This window comes from Rattus norvegicus, chromosome 7 (genome assembly GCF_036323735.1).
Source record: "Rattus norvegicus strain BN/NHsdMcwi chromosome 7, GRCr8, whole genome shotgun sequence".
Classification (NCBI taxonomy): Eukaryota; Metazoa; Chordata; class Mammalia; order Rodentia; family Muridae; genus Rattus; species Rattus norvegicus.
In genome coordinates, this window is record NC_086025.1 from 123836484 (window position 1) to 123843609 (window position 7126).

The following is a 7126-nucleotide window of genomic DNA, read 5'->3' on the forward strand; positions in this document are numbered from 1 at the left end:
CAAGCTCATTACAATCATCCTCCCAAAGTAGCTTATGTAACAAAGACCTAAAGTGTTACTCAACACAGGTGACAACCCACAAACTAGACAAATGTGTATTTCCATCCATAAGGTAACACCCTAGCTGTGAATCAGGATGTTTGTCTTAAGGGGTTATGGCACTAGTTTCTTTTCTTTTTTTTTCCTTTTTAAAAAATTCTTCTCTCATACATTATATCCCAACCACAGTTTCCATTCTCTCCACTTCTCCCAGTTCCTCTCCCCATTTCCCAATTCCTCTCGATCCACTGCTCCTCCATTTCCCTCCAAAACCAGAGCAGGCCTCCCAGGGATATTAACTACACATGGCATGGCAAGATACAATAAAACTAGGCACAAACCCTCACATTAGGGCTGGGTGAGGCAACCCAGTAGGGGGAATGGGGTCCCAAGAGCAAATGAAAGAATCAGAATCACCCTACTTCCACTGTTAGGAGTCCCACAAAAACGAAACTACCATAATATGCAGAGGACCTAACACAGACACATACAGAGTCTGTGCTTGTCACTTCAGTATCTGTAAGTCCCTATGAGCCTCGCTTAGTTGATTCTATGGATCATGTTCTTGTGGTGTCCTCTACTCCCCTGACTGCTACAAACTCCCCCTCTTCTGTGGGGTTTCCTGGCTCTGCCTAGTGTTGGCTGATAACATTAGTTTCTAATTGTCAAATTGGATGTCTCCTTGGCTTCCCAGCTATTCACGTTGTAGTCGTTATGGGTGGTCCAATAATCTCTCTTAATTTTCTAGTTGCTTATCCTGCATCTTCCCAGACTGTCATATTTGAAGACTTTACTGTTGTATCTCAAGGATATCAATGTTTCAAAATTTCTCCCAACCAAAATCACTAGGTCCGTGTTCTGCTTCCTCATTCTTGCAAGGTAATTACAAGAAACTGACAAGACTTGTTTAGAATCTTGAGCAGATTTGAATGGATATTGGCAGTGTGCCTCTTAATAATATCTACCTTAAACAAAGGAAATCACAGCCCAAATGCAGCTGATGCTGTATCCCCAAGGACCTTTCTCCATTCTCAACAGTACCACATGTTAGAAATCAGGCATCTCCATGGCCTGCCAGAGGGGTCCGATGGCAGAACACGTCATCACTAGTTGCCCAGAAGCAACACATTCCCACTGTTGCCTCCTGGTGCATGTTCTCCCACACATGCGCCATATCTCTGCTAGCCCTCCCATTTCCTCCTCACCATGCCTCCCCTTTTTTTCCTTTCCTCCACCCAGCCACAGCCTCTGTATTCCCTCTCCCTCTCACTGAATAAAACTGCTACCTAAGACCTGTCACAAGGTGTAACTTTATGGATTCTGCGACGTAGATCCCACACAACAAGCAAGTTTTCCCTTTGCCAGCCTCAGCAGGGCACTTGCTTCTCTTCTTGGTTATTCTAGTCCCAAGAATTTAAAAAACAATGAAATCCTCAAATATACAAATATAGAACAGCTATAGTTGATATGTGAGATGAAGGGCCATTACTTTCCTGTTAAAATCACCTTTCTACACTTTCAGGCAACGTAGGGGAAAGTTTGTGGTTTTGGTGTGTGTGTGTGTGTGTGTGTGTGTGTGTGTGTGTGTGTGTGTGTGACATATATATACATATATATAGAGAGAGATATATATATAATTAAAATCAGACTGTGAAACACATGACCAGTTCCCAAACTAACATGTAGCCTTGAAATCACATTTTTGATATACTAATTAACACAGAAGTCTGATTTTTGATAAGAAATGACAAGAAGGAATGCTTTGCAGTGAGAAAATTGCTTTTGCTTTAGGTTTCCTGTCCAACCTTTGGTTAGAAATAGAATCAATAAAATTGTCAGTCTGCATGAGCCTCAATCAAGAGCAGAAGGGACTCGATAACAAGCTTTTGTATTTCAAAGGCCTTTGTTCAGAAGCTTTGGAAGTAAACACCTGTACACGGTGTACTCATTACTCCAGACGAAAGTTTCAGTTTTAAAAAAAACAACAGACAAGCTGTTTCATACCCCAATTTAAGTCCTAACAGTTGTACAGTGTTTTATAAGAAAGAAACTGCCATTAGCAGCTTGATTAATTAAGTACTTAATTAAATTAAGTGAGAACTTGATGCTCCGGGGAACTTACTCAGTGAACTTTCCAGCTTGCCTCAGCCCTTGTTAGCAAATCACAACTGTGACAATTCACATACACACGAGAGAGCCAAACTTGTCAGTGCTTAATGAAATGGAAAAGTTAAACAATGATTTGAAGAGACCTCAGTTCAAACAGAAGACTTCGGTCTGGCGCTCTAAGTAATGAGGACACCGTAGGTTAGCCTAGTTCTGCCTCTGCAGCTCATGGGAGTTGATGCTAAGCACGGGTAATAAATTGCAAGGCAGTGTTTTCTCCTTCCTGCAATGTCAGTGTCAAACCATACTAGAAAGTCTCTAGTGAAGTTGCTTCCTTAAAATACTCTTTACAAATCTACGTATGTGTATGAAGAAGCCTGTGGAGTGCACAAAATATAAGGGAAAGCAAAACAATCCAAGAGGGCAAATGTCTATATTCCCTTTTCAAAATGAAGTTGTTTGTGCAAGAATCTTTATTCTTGCATGAACTTCGACGGTCCTATGAGAAATCTGATCGCATTTAACATAGAGGTTGATTTGTAAAGAGATAACATTTTATAATATTCAGTGAGCCCACTCCATACCTCTCCATTCATTCATATCTCCTGTACCCTGGACTTTAATTTTAATCCATTTATCAATAATTGTGGACTCTTCATTATACTAATGTCAGAATATATTCTGACTATTTCTATTATAATTGCAAAATTAAATGTTATGTCTTGTCTCTAAATTTTTGTGAAATTTATTTATTAATCAATTTATATTTTCAGAGGAGGAAGGCAACTACAATAATATAAATGTGGATATTAGAGGGCAATTTCGGTCTTTCCAAGAACGCTTCAAGTAGTTTGGAGCATTTCAGCTACAAAACATGCTTGTTCTAAAACACCAAACATCAAGTTGCCTGTTACAGCAACCCCTTTTCTTCTAGCATATCTGGAGAAAGAAGACATTTCCTCTGACTTAGCAGTGGTGTGGAAAATACTATCTGCAAGCAAACTGAGGGAATCACCTGCATTCTTTATCACCTTTAAACACCTGTGTCCCTGAGGTGGAAATTTCCGGTTATGTCAGGTGATACACTCATGTGGTATTTTGCTAACACGGACTCACCTGGTGTTTTGCTGAGGCAAGACCCATGGGAGGACACATGATGTTTGGAGAGAGCAATTCTTTTTGGTCCAGTATGTCGTCTTACCTGATCCTCAGTTTGTTGAGAGAGGCACAGCAGAGATCTTCCCCTGGCATTCGGGCTGGTCCTGACCGCTCCCACTAACTAGTGCCCATTTGGCAGAGGCCTGGCAGTGTCTCCTAGATCATGCCACTGCTGCTGATTCGTGTTTGGTATCCTGTCACTACTAAACTGGACTGCTGGCGTCCTGACAGAGACTAGAATCTCCCCCAAGGAACTATTTTTAAACAGGTCCAAATGCCCTTGACCTATTTACCATCCTTTCTTTCCTTCCTTTGAATCGTGGGCTAGAAGGGTGGTTGAAGAATTTGGGAGACCTTATTAAAAGTAGGTTTAAAAAAATCTAAGGCTAGGGGGTTGGGGATTTAGCTCAGTGGTAGAGCATTTGCCTAGCAAGGGCAAGGCCCTGGGTTCAGTCCCCAGCTCTGAAAAAAAGAAAAAAAATCTAAGGCTACATATCCCTTTTGGCTGTTATTTAAGTTCATAATCTCTTAGGTATATAAATTTCAAATATACAAGGATCAAATTCTCATATTTTAAAAGGTTAAAATGATTATTGGCTGAGGAGTAACGTGGTGGCCCACCTATGCCCTGAACATTCCCCTCATGCCCTCTGAACTTGGCTTAACTCATTGTATACATTTGCCGAAAGCAGAAACGTTCTTTGTGCTTCGATGTAAAGAAACAAAGACAGCAACTTCTTAACTTCTAGGAGTTCGTTATGAGAAATGAAACAAACCATATCATTACCTTTTATTTATGAATAAACCCCAAGCTCTTTCCACAATGATTTTATAAGTCGCCGAGTGAGATGCCCAGGTGTTCTGAAATTCAAATCACCAGCCTGATTACCGAAGACCCAGAGCCTCCTGAAGACTTTGTGTCTGCTTGGACCCAAGTGGGAATCCAAGTGGGAATGGGTTGTTTCCAGAGTGTGAATTTTCTAAGTTCTATATTTTACATTAACTTCAGCAGCTTCTCCGTTAAGTAAAATCGAGGCTTGGTGTACAGTTCTCAACTGATACTGCTTGGTTTGTAAGACTGATAATGGTGTTTATTGGCCATAATCTTAACTGTGGGGTGAAGTAGGAATTTCTGGTGTCTTTTGAGACTTACTTGTGTCATGTGACATTTTTTGGAAACTGTCTTATGAAAGGATGTTTTTGCTAAGGCAGACATGTGGAAGGATGTTTGCTGACAATAGACACAAGATGGGAAAAAGGGGCACGTGATGTTTTGCTAGAGCAGATGCTTGTGAGAACACATGATGCTTGAAAAGACTATAAATATAACCCAACAGACGGTGGACGGCGCTGCGTGGCATTGGTTCACCTTGCCGCTCTTTGGTGATCATCGTTTGTCGTGCTTTAGTAGAGAGAAAGGTGTCAAAGAACTTCTGGTGGTGTTCCGGCAGCTTCTTTCCTGCTTCTGCAGACACAGGCTGACTGGCAGAGCCTCTCTTGGCTTCTTCTGGATCTAACTGCTGCTGCTAATTCGGGAACTGTGTTTGTGAGAGGCTCGAGCTACTACCGCTGATTCCTGTAAACTGAACTGCTACATCCTAACAAGGCAGATTGGATTCAGCCCAAAGAGCTATTTCTAAACAGGTCCACATCTTCCTTTGCCCTATTAACTTTTCTTCTCCACTGCCTCTGGTGGGTGGTGGGCTAGAAGGGGAGGCTAAAGCTTTTAAGTACACTTATTAAAGTAGGTTTTGAAAAATATAAGCCAGTCTATAACTCGGAGCTGTTCGGTTGGTTTCTGCTATTCCTGAGCCTCCGCTCCATTCCCTTCTGGTCTCCTCTGTGTGCCATGGACGGCATTGTCCCAGACACAGATGGTACAAAACAGATCCAACGAGCTCTTCTCCACATGTGTCAGCAACGGCCCGCTTCATCATGAGCAGCTCGGCCTCAGCAGCCAATGGAAATGATAGCAAGAAGTTCAAAGGTGACCACAGGAGCATAGGAGTTCCTTCTAGAGACATCCATGTCTGCAAGCTGCCTAGTGATGTCACTGAGGGTGAGGTCATCTCTTTGGGGCTGCCCTTTGGGAAAGTTACCAACCTCCTTATGCTGAAGGGGAAGAACCAGGCCTTCACTGAAATGAACACAGAGGAGGAGGATGCTAACACTGTGGTTAACTACTAAACATCGGTGGAGCCAGTGCTTTGTAGACAGCCCACGTACATCTAGTTCTCCAACCACGAGGAGCTCAAAACCCACAGCTCGCCCAACCAGGCACGTGTCCAGGCAGCCCTGCAGGCGGTGAACTCCATACAGTCAGGAAACCTGGCCTCGGCAGCCTCCACTGCTGCCGTGGATGCAAAAATGGTAATGGCAGGCCAGAGTTCAGTGCTCAGGATCATCGTGGAAAACCTCTTCTACCCAGTGACTCTAGACGTGCTGCACCAGATCTTCTCTAAATTTGGCACAATCCTGAAGCTCATCATGTTCACCAAGAACAACCAGTTCCAGGCGCTGCTGCAGGATGCTGGCCCTGTGAGCACCCAGCATGCTAAGCTGTCCCTGGATGGCCAGAACATCTACAGTGCCTGCTGACACTGCACATCGACTTCTCCAAGCTCACCAGTCTCAACGTCAAATACAACAACGACAAGAGCAGAGATTACAGGCAACCTGGCCTGCCCTCTGGAGACAGCCAGCCTTCAGTGGACCAGACCATGGCAGCAGTCTTTGGTACACTCAGCATAATGTCAGTCTCTCAGTATGCAGGAGCCCGGTTCCCTCCCACCTTTGCCATCCCTCTGTTCCTAATGTCCATGGAACCCTGCTCCTCCACTCCACCCCCTATGATCCCCCTCTCCGTTCCCCCCGGCCATACCCTCTGCTGCTGCTGCTACTGCAGCTGGACGCATTGCCATCCCAGGACTGACAGGTGCTGGGAATTCCATCCTTTTGGTCAACAACCTGAACCCTGAGAGAGTCACACTCCAAAGCCTCTTTATTCTCTTCAGCGTCTACGTTGATGTGCGATGGTCGAAGATCCTGTTCAGTAAGGAGGAGAACTCGCTTGTGCAGATGGCGGTGGCAGCCAGGCCCAGCTGGCCATAAGCCACTGAAACAGGCACAAGCTACATGGGAAGTCGGTGCGCATCACACTGTCAAAGCATTAGTGTGCAGCTGCCTTGTGAGGGACAGGGGGACCAGGGACTGACCAAGGACTCACCGCTGCACTGCTTCAAGAAACCAGGCTCCAAGTACTTTCTGAACATCTTTCCATGCTCAGCTACCCCGCACCTCTCCAACATCCCGCCCTCTGCATCAGAGGATAACTTCAAGAGCCTCTTCTCCGGCAATGCTGGTGCGTTCAAAGGCTTCAAGTTCTTCCAGAAGGTCCGCAAGATGGCATAATCCAGATGGGCTCTGTGGAGGAGGCGGTGCAGGCGCTGATGACCTGGGCGAGAACAGCACCTGCGAGGGTCCTTTTTCAAGTCCTCCATCTAGGTGCCTGTGGGTTTGCGACAGCTTCCACCATTCCAGAAAAGCCACTTTAAAAAGCAGCTGAAGTGAACTTACAGACCAGCGATTTTATTTTTTTTAAGAGAGATCAGTTTACCTGTTTGTTTGTTTGCTTGCTTTAAATTAAATCTAGCCCACTTTGCCGTGGCAGGAAATGGCTTGGAACAGAGGCCCAGTCCTGGCACCATGCCTTGAGGGGCTCAGGCGTGAGGCCACAGTGGTGCCCTGAACACAGGCACTTTCTGTGCCTTACAAAATCGGCATGCCTCACGGTCGGCCACAATCTCTAAAACCACCAGTTATC

General features: G+C 44.7%; 1 pseudogene; it reads left to right on the forward strand.

Annotated features, from left to right (window-relative positions):
• Positions 1 to 5137: 5137 nt before the first annotated feature.
• Positions 5138 to 6924, forward strand: Ptbp1-ps5 (polypyrimidine tract binding protein 1, pseudogene 5; annotated as a pseudogene).
• The last annotated feature ends 202 nt before the right edge of the window (positions 6925 to 7126 follow it).